Here is an 18,754-nt window from a genome sequence, read left to right as displayed (position 1 = left end):
AAATGACTAAATATCAAGGACTCATTGGGCGAATCGCTCTGGAACTGAAATCGGAACGCTCACTGACATTTGCCCTATCTGAAAGTCTGATAAACGCCGGAAAAATGACTAAGTCCAAAAAAAATAATTTTTCAACTTTTTTCAATTTTACCCCCGTGGGATATATATTCTACCCACACACATTTGGAACTCTCCTGGGGTACCCTCACACATATTATTCCCTCATTTAGTGGATATTTTCACAAAAAAGTGAAATTTTCAAAAATCAAAAATATTGGCTGAAAATGACTAAATATCAAGGACTCATTGGGCAAATCGCTCTGGAACTGAAATCGGAACGCTCACTGACATTTGCCCTATCTGAAAGTCTGATAAACGCCGGAAAAATGACTAAGTCCAAAAAAAATAATTTTTCAACTTTTTTCAATTTTACCCCCGTGGGATATATATTCTACCCACACACATTTGGAACTCTCCTGGGCTACCCTCACACATATTATTCCCTCATTTAGTGGATATTTTCACAAAAAAGTGAAATTTTCAAAAATCCAGAAAATTGGCTGAAAATGACTAAATATCAAGGACTCATTGGGCGAATCGCTCTGGAACTGAAATCGGAACGCTCACTGACATTTGCCCTATCTGAAAGTCTGATAAACGCCGAAAAAATGACTAAGTCCAAAAAAAATAATTTTTCAACTTTTTTCAATTTTACCCCCGTGGGATATATATTCTACCCACACACATTTGGAACACTCCTGGGGTACCCTCACACATATTATTCCCTCATTTAGTGGATATTTTCACAAAAAAGTGAAATTTTCAAAAATCCAAAATATTGGCTGAAAATGACTAAATATCAAGGACTCATTGGGCAAATCGCTCTGGAACTGAAATCGGAATGCTCACTGACATTTGCCCTATCTGAAAGTCTGATAAACTCCGGAAAAATGACTAAGTCCAAAAAAAATAATTTTTCAACTTTTTTCAATTTTACCCCCGTGGGATATATATTCTACCCACACACATTTGGAACTCTCCTGGGCTACCCTCACACATATTATTCCCTCATTTAGTGGATATTTTCACAAAAAAGTGAAATTTTCAAAAATCCAGAAAATTGGCTGAAAATGACTAAATATCAAGGACTCATTGGGCGAATCGCTCTGGTACTGAAATCGGAACGCTCACTGACATTTGCCCTATCTGAAAGTCTCATAAACGCCGGAAAAATGACTAAGTCCAAAAAAAATAATTTTTCAACTTTTTTCAAATTTACCCCCGTGGGATATATATTCTACCCACACACATTTGGAACTCTCCTGGGGTACCCTCACACATATTATTCCCTCATTTAGTGGATATTTTCACAAAAAAGTGAAATTTTCAAAAATCAAAAATATTGGCTGAAAATGACTAAATATCAAGGACTCATTGGGCGAATCGCTCTGGAACTGAAATCGGAATGCTCACTGACATTTGCCCTATCTGAAAGTCTGATAAACGCCGGAAAAATGACTAAGTCCAAAAAAAATAATTTTTCAACTTTTTTCAATTTTACCCCCGTGGGATATATATTCTACCCACACACATTTGGAACTCTCCTGGGGTACCCTCACACATATTATTCCCTCATTTAGTGGATATTTTCACAAAAAAGTGAAATTTTCAAAAATCCAGAAAATTGGCTGAAAATGACTAAATATCAAGGACTCATTGGGCGAATCGCTCTGGAACTGAAATCGGAACGCTCACTGACATTTGCCCTATCTGAAAGTCTGATAAACGCCGGAAAAATGACTAAGTCCAAAAAAAATAATTTTTCAACTTTTTTCAATTTTACCCCCGTGGGATATATATTCTACCCACACACATTTGGAACTCTCCTGGGGTACCCTCACACATATTATTCCCTCATTTAGTGGATATTTTCACAAAAAAGTGAAATTTTCAAAAATCAAAAATATTGGCTGAAAATGACAAAATATCAAGGACTCATTGGGCAAATCGCTCTGGAACTGAAATCGGAACGCTCTCTGACATTTGCCCTATCTGAAAGTCTGATAAACGCCGGAAAAATGACTAAGTCCAAAAAAAATAATTTTTCAACTTTTTTCAATTTTACCCCCGTGGGATATATATTCTACCCACACACATTTGGAACTCTCCTGGGCTACCCTCACACATATTATTCCCTCATTTAGTGGATATTTTCACAAAAAAGTGAAATTTTCAAAAATCCAGAAAATTGGCTGAAAATGACTAAATATCAAGGACTCATTGGGCGAATCGCTATGGAACTGAAATCGGAACGCTCACTGACATTTGCCCTATCTGAAAGTCTGATAAACGCCGGAAAAATGACTAAGTCCAAAAAAAATAATTTTTCAACTTTTTTCAATTTTACCCCCGTGGGATATATATTCTACCCACACACATTTGGAACTCTCCTGGGCTACCCTCACACATATTATTCCCTCATTTAGTGGATATTTTCACAAAAAAGTGAAATTTTCAAAAATCCAGAAAATTGGCTGAAAATGACTAAATATCAAGGACTCATTGGGCGAATCGCTCTGGAACTGAAATCGGAACGCTCACTGACATTTGCCCTATCTGAAAGTCTGATAAACGCCGGAAAAATGACTAAGTCCAAAAAAAAATTGTTTCAACTTTTTTCAATTTTACCCCCGTGGGATATATATTCTACCCACACACATTTGGAACTCTCCTGGGGTACCCTCACACATATTATTCCCTCATTTAGTGGATATTTTCACAAAAAAGTGAAATTTTCAAAAATCAAAAATATTGGCTGAAAATGACAAAATATCAAGGACTCATTGGGCAAATCGCTCTGGAACTGAAATCGGAACGCTCTCTGACATTTGCCCTATCTGAAAGTCTGATAAACGCCGGAAAAATGACTAAGTCCAAAAAAAATAATTTTTCAACTTTTTTCAATTTTACCCCCGTGGGATATATATTCTACCCACACACATTTGGAACTCTCCTGGGCTACCCTCACACATATTATTCCCTCATTTAGTGGATATTTTCACAAAAAAGTGAAATTTTCAAAAATCCAGAAAATTGGCTGAAAATGACTAAATATCAAGGACTCATTGGGCGAATCGCTATGGAACTGAAATCGGAACGCTCACTGACATTTGCCCTATCTGAAAGTCTGATAAACGCCGGAAAAATGACTAAGTCCAAAAAAAATAATTTTTCAACTTTTTTCAATTTTACCCCCGTGGGATATATATTCTACCCACACACATTTGGAACTCTCCTGGGCTACCCTCACACATATTATTCCCTCATTTAGTGGATATTTTCACAAAAAAGTGAAATTTTCAAAAATCCAGAAAATTGGCTGAAAATGACTAAATATCAAGGACTCATTGGGCGAATCGCTCTGGAACTGAAATCGGAACGCTCACTGACATTTGCCCTATCTGAAAGTCTGATAAACGCCGGAAAAATGACTAAGTCCAAAAAAAAATTGTTTCAACTTTTTTCAATTTTACCCCCGTGGGATATATATTCTACCCACACACATTTGGAACTCTCCTGGGCTACCCTCACACATATCATTCCCTCATTTAGTGGATATTTTCACAAAAAAGTGAAATTTTCAAAAATCCAGAAAATTGGCTGAAAATGACTAAATATCAAGGACTCATTGGGCGAATCGCTATGGAACTGAAATCGGAACGCTCACTGACATTTGCCCTATCTGAAAGTCTCATAAACGCCGGAAAAATGACTAAGTCCAAAAAAAAATAATTTTTCAACTTTTTTCAATTTTACCCCCGTGGGATATATATTCTACCCACACACATTTGGAACTCTCCTGGGGTACCCTCACACATATTATTCCCTCATTTAGTGGATATTTTCACAAAAAAGTGAAATTTTCAAAAATCAAAAATATTGGCTGAAAATGACTAAATATCAAGGACTCATTGGGCAAATCGCTCTGGAACTGAAATCGGAACGCTCACTGACATTTGCCCTATCTGAAAGTCTGATAAACGCCGGAAAAATGACTAAGTCCAAAAAAAATAATTTTTCAACTTTTTTCAATTTTACCCCCGTGGGATATATATTCTACCCACACACATTTGGAACACTCCTGGGGTACCCTCACACATATTATTCCCTCATTTAGTGGATATTTTCACAAAAAAGTAAAATTTTCAAAAATCCAAAATATTGGCTGAAAATGACTAAATATCAAGGACTCATTGGGCGAATCGCTCTGGAACTGAAATCGGAACGCTCACTGACATTTGCCCTATCTGAAAGTCTGATAAACGCCGGAAAAATGACTAAGTCCAAAAAAAAATTGTTTCAACTTTTTTCAATTTTACCCCCGTGGGATATATATTCTACCCACACACATTTGGAACTCTCCTGGGGTACCCTCACACATATTATTCCCTCATTTAGTGGATATTTTCACAAAAAAGTGAAATTTTCAAAAATCCAGAAAATTGGCTGAAAATGACTAAATATCAAGGACTCATTGGGCGAATCGCTCTGGAACTGAAATCGGAACGCTCACTGACATTTGCCCTATCTGAAAGTCTGATAAACGCCGGAAAAATGACTAAGTCCAAAAAAAATAATTTTTCAACTTTTTTCAATTTTACCCCCGTGGGATATATATTCTACCCACACACATTTGGAACTCTCCTGGGGTACCCTCACACATATTATTCCCTCATTTAGTGGATATTTTCACAAAAAAGTGAAATTTTCAAAAATCAAAAATATTGGCTGAAAATGACTAAATATCAAGGACTCATTGGGCAAATCGCTCTGGAACTGAAATCGGAACGCTCACTGACATTTGCCCTATCTGAAAGTCTGATAAACGCCAGAAAAATGACTAAGTCCAAAAATAATAATTTTTCAACTTTTTTCAATTTTACCCCCGTGGGATATATATTCTACCCACACACATTTGGAACTCTCCTGGGCTACCCTCACACATATTATTCCCTCATTTAGTGGATATTTTCACAAAAAAGTGAAATTTTCAAAAATCCAGAAAATTGGCTGAAAATGACTAAATATCAAGGACTCATTGGGCGAATCGCTCTGGAACTGAAATCGGAACGCTCACTGACATTTGCCCTATCTGAAAGTCTGATAAACGCCGAAAAAATGACTAAGTCCAAAAAAAATAATTTTTCAACTTTTTTCAATTTTACCCCCGTGGGATATATATTCTACCCACACACATTTAGAACACTCCTGGGGTACCCTCACACATATTATTCCCTCATTTAGTGGATATTTTCACAAAAAAGTGAAATTTTCAAAAATCCAGAAAATTGGCTGAAAATGACTAAATATCAAGGACTCATTGGGCGAATCGCTATGGAACTGAAATCGGAACGCTCACTGACATTTGCCCTGTCTGAAAGTCTCATAAACGCCGGAAAAATGACTAAGTCCAAAAAAAAATAATTTTTCAACTTTTTTCAATTTTACCCCCGTGGGATATATATTCTACCCACACACATTTGGAACTCTCCTGGGGTACCCTCACACATATTATTCCCTCATTTAGTGGATATTTTCACAAAAAAGTGAAATTTTCAAAAATCCAGAAAATTGGCTGAAAATGACTAAATATCAAGGACTCATTGGGCGAATCGCTCTGGAACTGAAATCGGAACGCTCACTGACATTTGCCCTATCTGAAAGTCTGATAAACGCCGGAAAAATGACTAAGTCCAAAAAAAATAATTTTTCAACTTTTTTCAATTTTACCCCCGTGGGATATATATTCTACCCACACACATTTGGAACTCTCCTGGGGTACCCTCACACATATTATTCCCTCATTTAGTGGATATTTTCACAAAAAAGTGAAATTTTCAAAAATCAAAAATATTGGCTGAAAATGACTAAATATCAAGGACTCATTGGGCAAATCGCTCTGGAACTGAAATCGGAACGCTCACTGACATTTGCCCTATCTGAAAGTCTGATAAACGCCGGAAAAATGACTAAGTCCAAAAATAATAATTTTTCAACTTTTTTCAATTTTACCCCCGTGGGATATATATTCTACCCACACACATTTGGAACTCTCCTGGGCTACCCTTACACATATTATTCCCTCATTTAGTGGATATTTTCACAAAAAAGTGAAATTTTCAAAAATCCAGAAAATTGGCTGAAAATGACTAAATATCAAGGACTCATTGGGCGAATCGCTCTGGAACTGAAATCGGAACGCTCACTGACATTTGCCCTATCTGAAAGTCTCATAAACGCCGGAAAAATGACTAAGTCCAAAAAAAATAATTTTTCAACTTTTTTCAATTTTACCCCCGTGGGATATATATTCTACCCACACACATTTGGAACTCTCCTGGGGTACCCTCACACATATTATTCCCTCATTTAGTGGATATTTTCACAAAAAAGTGAAATTTTCAAAAATCAAAAATATTGGCTGAAAATGACTAAATATCAAGGACTCATTGGACGAATCGCTCTGGAACTGAAATCGGAATGCTCACTGACATTTGCCCTATCTGAAAGTCTGATAAATGCCGGAAAAATGACTAAGTCCAAAAAAAATAATTTTTCAACTTTTTTCAATTTTACCCCCGTGGGATATATATTCTACCCACACACATTTGGAACTCTCCTGGGGTACCCTCACACATATTATTCCCTCATTTAGTGGATATTTTCACAAAAAAGTGAAATTTTCAAAAATCAAAAATATTGGCTGAAAATGACTAAATATCAAGGACTCATTGGGCAAATCGCTCTGGAACTGAAATCGGAACGCTCACTGACATTTGCCCTATCTGAAAGTCTGATAAACGCCGGAAAAATGACTAAGTCCAAAAAAAATTATTTTTCAACTTTTTTCAATTTTACCCCCGTGGGATATATATTCTACCCACACACATTTGGAACTCTCCTGGGGTACCCTCACACATATTATTCCCTCATTTAGTGGATATTTTCACAAAAAAGTGAAATTTTCAAAAATCCAAAATATTGGCTGAAAATGACTAAATATCAAGGACTCATTGGGCGAATCGCTCTGGAACTGAAATCGGAACGCTCACTGACATTTGCCCTATCTGAAAGTCTGATAAACGCCGGAAAAATGACTAAGTCCAAAAAAAAAATTTTTTCAACTTTTTTCAATTTTACCCCCGTGGGATATAAATTCTACCCACACACATTTGGAACTCTCCTGGGGTACCCTCACACATATTATTCCCTCATTTAGTGGATATTTTCACAAAAAAGTGAAATTTTCAAAAATCCAAAATATTGGCTGGAAATGACTAAATATCAAGGACTCATTGGGCGAATCGCTCTGGAACTGAAATCGGAACGCTCACTCACATTTGCCCTATCTGAAAGTCTGATAAACGCCGTAAAAATGACTAAGTCCAAAAAAAAAATTTTTTCAACTTTTTTCAATTTTACCCCCGTGGGATATATATTCTACCCACACACATTTGGAACTCTCCTGGGGTACCCTCACACATATTATTCCCTCATTTAGTGGATATTTTCACAAAAAAGTGAAATTTTCAAAAATCCAGAAAATTGGCTGAAAATGACTAAATATCAAGGACTCATTGGGCGAATCGCTCTGGAACTGAAATCGGAACGCTCACTGACATTTGCCCTATCTGAAAGTCTGATAAACGCCGGAAAAATGACTAAGTCCAAAAAAAATAATTTTTCAACTTTTTTCAATTTTACCCCCTTGGGATATATATTCTACCCACACACATTTGGAACTCTCCTGGGGTACCCTCACATATATTATTCCCTCATTTAGTGGATATTTTCACAAAAAAGTGAAATTTTCAAAAATCAAAAATATTGGCTGAAAATGACTAAATATCAAGGACTCATTGGGCAAATCGCTCTGGAACTGAAATCGGAACGCTCACTGACATTTGCCCTATCTGAAAGTCTGATAAACGCCGGAAAAATGACTAAGTCCAAAAATAATAATTTTTCAACTTTTTTCAATTTTACCCCCGTGGGATATATATTCTACCCACACACATTTGGAACTCTCCTGGGCTACCCTCACACATATTATTCCCTCATTTAGTGGATATTTTCACAAAAAAGTGAAATTTTCAAAAATCCAGAAAATTGGCTGAAAATGACTAAATATCAAGGACTCATTGGGCGAATCGCTCTGGAACTGAAATCGGAATGCTCACTGACATTTGCCCTATCTGAAAGTCTGATAAACGCCGAAAAAATGACTAAGTCCAAAAAAAAATAATTTTTCAACTTTTTTCAATTTTACCCCCGTGGGATATATATTCTACCCACACACATTTGGAACACTCCTGGGGAACCCTCACACATATTATTCCCTCATTTAGTGGATATTTTCACAAAAAAGTGAAATTTTCAAAAATCCAAAATATTGGCTGAAAATGATTAAATATCAAGGACTCATTGGGCGAATCGCTCTGGAACTGAAATCGGAACGCTCACTGACATTTGCCCTATCTGAAAGTCTGATAAACGCCGGAAAAATGACTAAGTCCAAAAAAAAATTGTTTCAACTTTTTTCAATTTTACCCCCGTGGGATATATATTCTACCCACACACATTTGGAACTCTCCTGGGCTACCCTCACACATATTATTCCCTCATTTAGTGGATATTTTCACAAAAAAGTGAAATTTTCAAAAATACAGAAAATTGGCTGAAAATGACTAAATATCAAGGACTCATTGGGCGAATCGCTATGGAACTGAAATCGGAACGCTCACTGACATTTGCCCTATCTGAAAGTCTCATAAACGCCGGAAAAATGACTAAGTCCAAAAAAAATAATTTTTCAACTTTTTTCAATTTTACCCCCGTGGGATATATATTCTACCCACACACATTTGGAACTCTCCTGGGGTACCCTCACACATATTATTCCCTCATTTAGTGGATATTTTCACAAAAAAAGTGAAATTTTCAAAAATCAAAAATATTGGCTGAAAATGACTAAATATCAAGGACTCATTGGACGAATCGCTCTGGAACTGAAATCGGAATGTTCACTGACATTTGCCCTATCTGAAAGTCTGATAAACGCCGGAAAAATGACTAAGTCCAAAAAAAATAATTTTTCAACTTTTTTCAATTTTACCCCCGTGGGATATATATTCTACCCACACACATTTGGAACTCTCCTGGGCTACCCTCACACATATTATTCCCTCATTTAGTGGATATTTTCACAAAAAAGTGAAATTTTCAAAAATCCAGAAAATTGGCTGAAAATGACTAAATATCAAGGACTCATTGGGCGAATCGCTCTGGAACTGAAATCGGAACGCTCACTGACATTTGCCCTATCTGAAAGTCTGATAAACGCCGGAAAAATGACTAAGTCCAAAAAAAATAATTTTTCAACTTTTTTCAATTTTACCCCCGTGGGATATATATTCTACCCACACACATTTGGAACACTCCTGGGGTACCCTCACACATATTATTCCCTCATTTAGTGGATATTTTCACAAAAAAGTGAAATTTTCAAAAATCCAAAATATTGACTGAAAATGACTAAATATCAAGGACTCATTGGGCGAATCGCTCTGGAACTGAAATCGGAACGCTCACTGACATTTGCCCTATCTGAAAGTCTGATAAACGCCGGAAAAATGACTAAGTCCAAAAAAAAAATTTTTTCAACTTTTTTCAATTTTACCCCCGTGGGATATAAATTCTACCCATACACATTTGGAACTCTCCTGGGGTACCCTCACACATATTATTCCCTCATTTAGTGGATATTTTCACAAAAAAGTGAAATTTTCAAAAATCCAGAAAATTGGCTGAAAATGACTAAATATCAAGGACTCATTGGGCGAATCGCTCTGGAACTGAAATCGGAACGCTAACTGACATTTGCCCTATCTGAAAGTCTGATAAACGCCGGAAAAATGACTAAGTCCAAAAAAAATAATTTTTCAACTTTTTTCAATTTTACCCCCGTGGGATATATATTCTACCCACACACATTTGGAAGTCTCCTGGGGTACCCTCACACATATTATTCCCTCATTTAGTGGATATTTTCACAAAAAAGTGAAATTTTCAAAAATCAAAAATATTGGCTGAAAATGACTAAATATCAAGGACTCATTGGACGAATCGCTCTGGAACTGAAATCGGAATGCTCACTGACATTTGCCCTATCTGAAAGTCTGATAAACGCCGGAAAAATGACTAAGTCCAAAAAAAATAATTTTTCAACTTTTTTCAATTTTACCCCCGTGGGATATATATTCTACCCACACACATTTGGAACTCTCCTGGGGTACCCTCACACATATTATTCCCTCATTTAGTGGATATTTTCACAAAAAAGTGAAATTTTCAAAAATCAAAAATATTGGCTGAAAATGACTAAATATCAAGGACTCATTGGGCAAATCGCTCTGGAACTGAAATCGGAATGCTCACTGACATTTGCCCTATCTGAAAGTCTGATAAACGCCGGAAAAATGACTAAGTCCAAAAAAAATAATTTTTCAACTTTTTTCAATTTTACCCCCGTGGGATATATATTCTACCCACACACATTTGGAACTCTCCTGGGCTACCCTCACACATATTATTCCCTCATTTAGTAGATATTTTCACAAAAAAGTGAAATTTTCAAAAATCCAGAAAATTGGCTGAAAATGACTAAATATCAAGGACTCATTGGGCGAATCGCTCTGGAACTGAAATCGGAACGCTCACTGACATTTGCCCTATCTGAAAGTCTGATAAACGCCGGAAAAATGACTAAGTCCAAAAAAAATAATTTTTCAACTTTTTTCAATTTTACCCCCGTGGGATATATATTCTACCCACACACATTTGGAACACTCCTGGGGTACCCTCACACATATTATTCCCTCATTTAGTGGATATTTTCACAAAAAAGTGAAATTTTCAAAAATCCAAAATATTGGCTGAAAATGACTAAATATCAAGGACTCATTGGGCGAATCGCTCTGGAACTGAAATCGGAACGCTCACTGACATTTGCCCTATCTGAAAGTCTGATAAACGCCGGAAAAATGACTAAGTCCAAAAAAAAATTGTTTCAACTTTTTTCAATTTTACCCCCGTGGGATATATATTCTACCCACACACATTTGGAACTCTCCTGGGGTACCCTCACACATATTATTCCCTCATTTAGTGGATATTTTCACAAAAAAGTGAAATTTTCAAAAATCCAAAATATTGGCTGAAAATGACTAAATATCAAGGACTCATTGGGCGAATCGCTCTGGAACTGAAATCGGAACGCTCACTGACATTTGCCCTATCTGAAAGTCTGATAAACTCCGGAAAAATGACTAAGTCCAAAAAAAAAATTTTTTCAACTTTTTTCAATTTTACCCCCGTGGGATATAAATTCTACCCATACACATTTGGAACTCTCCTGGGGTACCCTCACACATATTATTCCCTCATTTAGTGGATATTTTCACAAAAAAGTGAAATTTTCAAAAATCCAGAAAATTGGCTGAAAATGACTAAATATCAAGGACTCATTGGGCGAATCGCTCTGGAACTGAAATCGGAACGCTCACTGACATTTGCCCTATCTGAAAGTCTGATAAACGCCGGAAAAATGACTAAGTCCAAAAAAAATAATTTTTCAACTTTTTTCAATTTTACCCCCGTGGGATATATATTCTACCCACACACATTTGGAACACTCCTGGGGTACCCTCACACATATTATTCCCTCATTTAGTGGATATTTTCACAAAAAAGTGAAATTTTCAAAAATCCAAAATATTGGCTGAAAATGACTAAATATCAAGGACTCATTGGGCGAATCGCTCTGGAACTGAAATCGGAACGCTCACTGACATTTGCCCTATCTGAAAGTCTGATAAACGCCGGAAAAATGACTAAGTCCAAAAAAAAAATTTTTTCAACTTTTTTCAATTTTACCCCCGTGGGATATAAATTCTACCCATACACATTTGGAACTCTCCTGGGGTACCCTCACACATATTATTCCCTCATTTAGTGGATATTTTCACAAAAAAGTGAAATTTTCAAAAATCCAGAAAATTGGCTGAAAATGACTAAATATCAAGGACTCATTGGGCGAATCGCTCTGGAACTGAAATCGGAACGCTAACTGACATTTGCCCTATCTGAAAGTCTGATAAACGCCGGAAAAATGACTAAGTCCAAAAAAAATAATTTTTCAACTTTTTTCAATTTTACCCCCGTGGGATATATATTCTACCCACACACATTTGGAAGTCTCCTGGGGTACCCTCACACATATTATTCCCTCATTTAGTGGATATTTTCACAAAAAAGTGAAATTTTCAAAAATCAAAAATATTGGCTGAAAATGACTAAATATCAAGGACTCATTGGACGAATCGCTCTGGAACTGAAATCGGAATGCTCACTGACATTTGCCCTATCTGAAAGTCTGATAAACGCCGGAAAAATGACTAAGTCCAAAAAAAATAACTTTTCAACTTTTTTCAATTTTACCCCCGTGGGATATATATTCTACCCACACACATTTGGAACTCTCCTGGGGTACCCTCACACATATTATTCCCTCATTTAGTGGATATTTTCACAAAAAAGTGAAATTTTCAAAAATCCAGAAAATTGGCTGAAAATGACTAAATATCAAGGACTCATTGGGCGAATCGCTCTGGAACTGAAATCGGAACGCTAACTGACATTTGCCCTATCTGAAAGTCTGATAAACGCCGGAAAAATGACTAAGTCCAAAAAAAATAATTTTTCAACTTTTTTCAATTTTACCCCCGTGGGTTATATATTCTACCCACACACATTTGGAACTCTCCTGGGGTACCCTCACACATATTATTCCCTCATTTAGTGGATATTTTCACAAAAAAGTGAAATTTTCAAAAATCCAGAAAATTGGCTGAAAATGACTAAATATCAAGGACTCATTGGGCGAATCGCTCTGGAACTGAAATCGGAATGCTAACTGACATTTGCCCTATCTGAAAGTCTGATAAACGCCGGAAAAATGACTAAGTCCAAAAAAAATAATTTTTCAACTTTTTTCAATTTTACACCCGTGGGATATATATTCTACCCACACACATTTGGAACACTCCTGGGGTACCCTCACACATATTATTCCCACATTTAGTGGATATTTTCACAAAAAAGTGAAATTTTCAAAAATCCAAAATATTGGCTGAAAATGACTAAATATCAAGGACTCATTGGGCGAATCGCTCTGGAACTGAAATCGGAACGCTCACTGACATTTGCCCTATCTGAAAGTCAGATAAACGCCGGAAAAATGACTAAGTCCAAAAAAAATAATTTTTCAACTTTTTTCAATTTTACCCCCATGCGATATATATTCTACCCACACACATTTGGAACTCTCCTGGGGTACCCTCACACATATTATTCCCTCATTTAGTGGATATTTTCACAAAAAAGTGAAATTTTCAAAAATCCAAAATATTGGCTGAAAATGACTAAATATCAAGGACTCATTGGGCGAATCGCTCTGGAACTGAAATCGGAACGCTCACTGACATTTGCCCTATCTGAAAGTCTGATAAACGCCGGAAAAATGACTAAGTCCAAAAAAAAAAATTTTTCAACTTTTTTCAATTTTACCCCCGTGGGATATATATTCTACCCACACACATTTGGAACTCTCCTGGGGTACCCTCACACATATTATTCCCTCATTTAGTGGATATTTTCACAAAAAAGTGAAATTTTCAAAAATCCAAAATATTGGCTGAAAATGACTAAATATCAAGGACTCATTGGGCGAATCGCTCTGGAACTGAAATCGGAATGCTCACTGACATTTGCCCTATCTGAAAGTCTGATAAACGCCGGAAAAATGACTAAGTCCAAAAAAAAAAATTTTTCAACTTTTTTCAATTTTACCCCCGTGGGATATATATTCTACCCACACACATTTGGAACTCTCCTGGGGTACCCTCACACATATTATTCCCTCATTTAGTGGATATTTTCACAAAAAAGTGAAATTTTCAAAAATCCAGAAAATTGGCTGAAAATGACTAAATATCAAGGACTCATTGGGCGAATCGCTCTGGAACTGAAATTGGAACGCTCACTGACATTTGCCCTATCTGAAAGTCTGATAAACGCCGGAAAAATGACTAAGTCCAAAAAAAATAATTTTTCAAGTTTTTTCAATTTTACCCCCGTGGGATATATATTCTACCCACACACATTTGGAACTCTCCTGGGCTACCCTCACACATATTATTCCCTCATTTAGTGGATATTTTCACAAAAAAGTGAAATTTTCAAAAATCCAGAAAATTGGCTGAAAATGACTAAATATCAAGGACTCATTGGGCGAATCGCTCTGGAACTGAAATCGGAATGCTAACTGACATTTGCCCTATCTGAAAGTCTGATAAACGCCGGAAAAATGACTAAGTCCAAAAAAAATAATTTTTCAACTTTTTTCAATTTTACCCCCGTGGGATATATATTCTACCCACACACATTTGGAACACTCCTGGGGTACCCTCACACATATTATTCCCTCATTTAGTGGATATTTTCACAAAAAAGTGAAATTTTCAAAAATCAAAAATATTGGCTGAAAATGACTAAATATCAAGGACTCATTGGGCAAATCGCTCTGGAACTGAAATCGGAACGCTCACTGACATTTGCCCTATCTGAAAGTCTGATAAACGCCGGAAAAATGACTAAGTCCAAAAAAAATAATTTTTCAACTTTTTTCAATTTTACCCCCGTGGGATATATATTCTACCCACACACATTTGGAACTCTCCTGGGCTACCCTCACACATATTATTCCCTCATATAGTGGATATTTTCACAAAAAAGTGAAATTTTCAAAAATCCAGAAAATTGGCTGAAAATGACTAAATATCAAGGACTCATTGGGCGAATCGCTCTGGAACTGAAATCGGAACGCTAACTGACATTTGCCCTATCTGAAAGTCTGATAAACGCCGGAAAAATGACTAAGTCCAAAAAAAATAATTTTTCAACTTTTTTCAATTTTACCCCCGTGGGATATATATTCTACCCACACACATTTGGAACTCTCCTGGGCTACCCTCACACATATTATTCCCTCATTTAGTGGATATTTTCACAAAAAAGTGAAATTTTCAAAAATCCAGAAAATTGGCTGAAAATGACTAAATATCAAGGACTCATTGGGCGAATCGCTCTGGAACTGAAATCGGAACGCTCACTGACATTTGCCCTATCTGAAAGTCAGATAAACGCTGGAAAAATGACTAAGTCCAAAAAAAATAATTTTTCAAGTTTTTTCAATTTTACCCCCGTGGGTTATATATTCTACCCACACACATTTGGAACTCTCCTGGGGTACCCTCACACATATTATTCCCTCATTTAGTGGATATTTTCACAAAAAAGTGAAATTTTCAAAAATCCAAAATATTGGCTGAAAATGACTAAATATCAAGGACTCATTGGGCGAATCGCTCTGGAACTGAAATCGGAACGCTCACTGACATTTGCCCTATCTGAAAGTCTGATAAACGCCGGAAAAATGACTAAGTCCAAAAAAAATAATTTTTCAAGTTTTTTCAATTTTACCCCCGTGGGATATATATTCTACCCACACACATTTGGAACTCTCCTGGGCTACCCTCACACATATTATTCCCTCATTTAGTGGATATTTTCACAAAAAAGTGAAATTTTCAAAAATCCAGAAAATTGGCTGAAAATGACTAAATATCAAGGACTCATTGGGCGAATCGCTCTGGAACTGAAATCGGAACGCTCACTGACATTTGCCCTATCTGAAAGTCTGATAAACGCCGGAAAAATGACTAAGTCCAAAAAAAAAATTTTTTCAACTTTTTTCAATTTTACCCCCGTGGGATATATATTCTACCCACACACATTTGGAACTCTCCTGGGGTACCCTCACACATATTATTCCCTCATTTAGTGGATATTTTCACAAAAAAGTGAAATTTTCAAAAATCAAAAATATTGGCTGAAAATGACTAAATATCAAGGACTCATTGGGCAAATCGCTCTGGAACTGAAATCGGAACGCTCACTGACATTTGCCCTATCTGAAAGTCTGATAAACGCCGGAAAAATGACTAAGTCCAAAAAAAATAATTTTTCAACTTTTTTCAATTTTACCCCCGTGGGATATATATTCTACCCACACACATTTGGAACTCTCCTGGGCTACCCTCACACATATTATTCCCTCATTTAGTGGATATTTTCACAAAAAAGTGAAATTTTCAAAAATCCAAAATATTGGCTGAAAATGACTAAATATCAAGGACTCATTGGGCGAATCGCTCTGGAACTGAAATCGGAACGCTCACTGACATTTGCCCTATCTGAAAGTCTGATAAACGCCGGAAAAATGACTAAGTCCAAAAAAAAATTGTTTCAACTTTTTTCAATTTTACCCCCGTGGGATATATATTCTACCCATACACATTTGGAACTCTCCTGGGGTACCCTCACACATATTATTCCCTCATTTAGTGGATATTTTCACAAAAAAGTGAAATTTTCAAAAATCCAGAAAATTGGCTGAAAATGACTAAATATCAAGGACTCATTGGGCGAATCGCTCTGGAGCTGAAATCGGAACGCTAACTGACATTTGCCCTATCTGAAAGTCTGATAAACGCCGGAAAAATGACTAAGTCCAAAAAAAATAATTTTTCAACTTTTTTCAATTTTACCCCCGTGGGATATATATTCTACCCACACACATTTGGAACACTCCTGGGGTACCCTCACACATATTATTCCCTCATTTAGTGGATATTTTCACAAAAAAGTGAAATTTTCAAAAATCCAAAATATTGGCTGAAAATGACTAAATATCAAGGACTCATTGGGCGAATCGCTCTGGAACTGAAATCGGAACGCTCACTGACATTTGCCCTATCTGAAAGTCTGATAAACGCCGGAAAAATGACTAAGTCCAAAAAAAAATTGTTTCAACTTTTTTCAATTTTACCCCCGTGGGATATATATTCTACCCACACACATTTGGAACTCTCCTGGGCTACCCTCACACATATTATTCCCTCATTTAGTGGATATTTTCACAAAAAAGTGAAATTTTCAAAAATCCAGAAAATTGGCTGAAAATGACTAAATATCAAGGACTCATTGGGCGAATTGCTCTGGAACTGAAATCGGAACGCTCACTGACATTTGCCCTATCTGAAAGTCTGATAAACGCCGTAAAAATGACTAAGTCCAAAAAAAAAATTTTTTCAACTTTTTTCAATTTTACCCCCGTGGGATATATATTCTACCCACACCCATTTGGAACTCTCCTGGGGTACCCTCACACATATTATTCCCTCATTTAGTGGATATTTTCACAAAAAAGTGAAATTTTCAAAAATCCAGAAAATTGGCTGAAAATGACTAAATATCAAGGACTCATTGGGCGAATCGCTCTGGAACTGAAATCGGAACGCTAACTGACATTTGCCCTATCTGAAAGTCTGATAAACGCCGGAAAAATGACTAAGTCCAAAAAAAATAATTTTTCAACTTTTTTCAATTTTACCCCCGTGGGATATATATTCTACCCACACACATTTGGAACTCTCCTGGGCTACCCTCACACATATTATTCCCTCATTTAGTGGATATTTTCACAAAAAAGTGAAATTTTCAAAAATCCAGAAAATTGGCTGAAAATGACTAAATATCAAGGACTCATTGGGCGAATCGCTCTGGAACTGAAATCGGAACGCTCACTGACATTTGCCCTATCTGAAAGTCAGATAAACGCTGGAAAAATGACTAAGTCCAAAAAAAATAATTTTTCAACTTTTTTCAATTTTACCCCCGTGGGTTATATATTCTACCCACACACATTTGGAACTCTCCTGGGGTACCCTCACACATATTATTCCCTCATTTAGTGGATATTTTCACAAAAAAGTGAAATTTTCAAAAATCCAAAATATTGGCTGAAAATGACTAAATATCAAGGACTCATTGGGCGAATCGCTCTGGAACTGAAATCGGAACGCTCACTGACATTTGCCCTATCTGAAAGTCTGATAAACGCCGGAAAAATGACTAAGTCCAAAAAAAATAATTTTTCAAGTTTTTTCAATTTTACCCCCGTGGGATATATATTCTACCCACACACATTTGGAACTCTCCTGGGCTACCCTCACACATATTATTCCCTCATTTAGTGGATATTTTCACAAAAAAGTGAAATTTTCAAAAATCCAGAAAATTGGCTGAAAATGACTAAATATCAAGGACTCATTGGGCGAATCGCTCTGGAACTGAAATCGGAATGCTAACTGACATTTGCCCTATCTGAAAGTCTGATAAACGCCGGAAAAATGACTAAGTCCAAAAAAAATAATTTTTCAACTTTTTTCAATTTTACACCCGTGGGATATATATTCTACCCACACACATTTGGAACACTCCTGGGGTACCCTCACACATATTATTCCCACATTTAGTGGATATTTTCACAAAAAAGTGAAATTTTCAAAAATCCAAAATATTGGCTGAAAATGACTAAATATCAAGGACTCATTGGGCGAATCGCTCTGGAACTGAAATCGGAACGCTCACTGACATTTGCCCTATCTGAAAGTCAGATAAACGCCGGAAAAATGACTAAGTCCAAAAAAAATAATTTTTCAACTTTTTTCAA

Source organism: Phyllobates terribilis, unplaced genomic scaffold (genome assembly GCF_046119375.1).
Source record: "Phyllobates terribilis strain yellow unplaced genomic scaffold, ASM4611937v1 Scaffold_72__1_contigs__length_7157903, whole genome shotgun sequence".
NCBI lineage: Eukaryota > Metazoa > Chordata > Amphibia > Anura > Dendrobatidae > Phyllobates > Phyllobates terribilis.
This window is presented reverse-complemented; position numbering follows the sequence as displayed.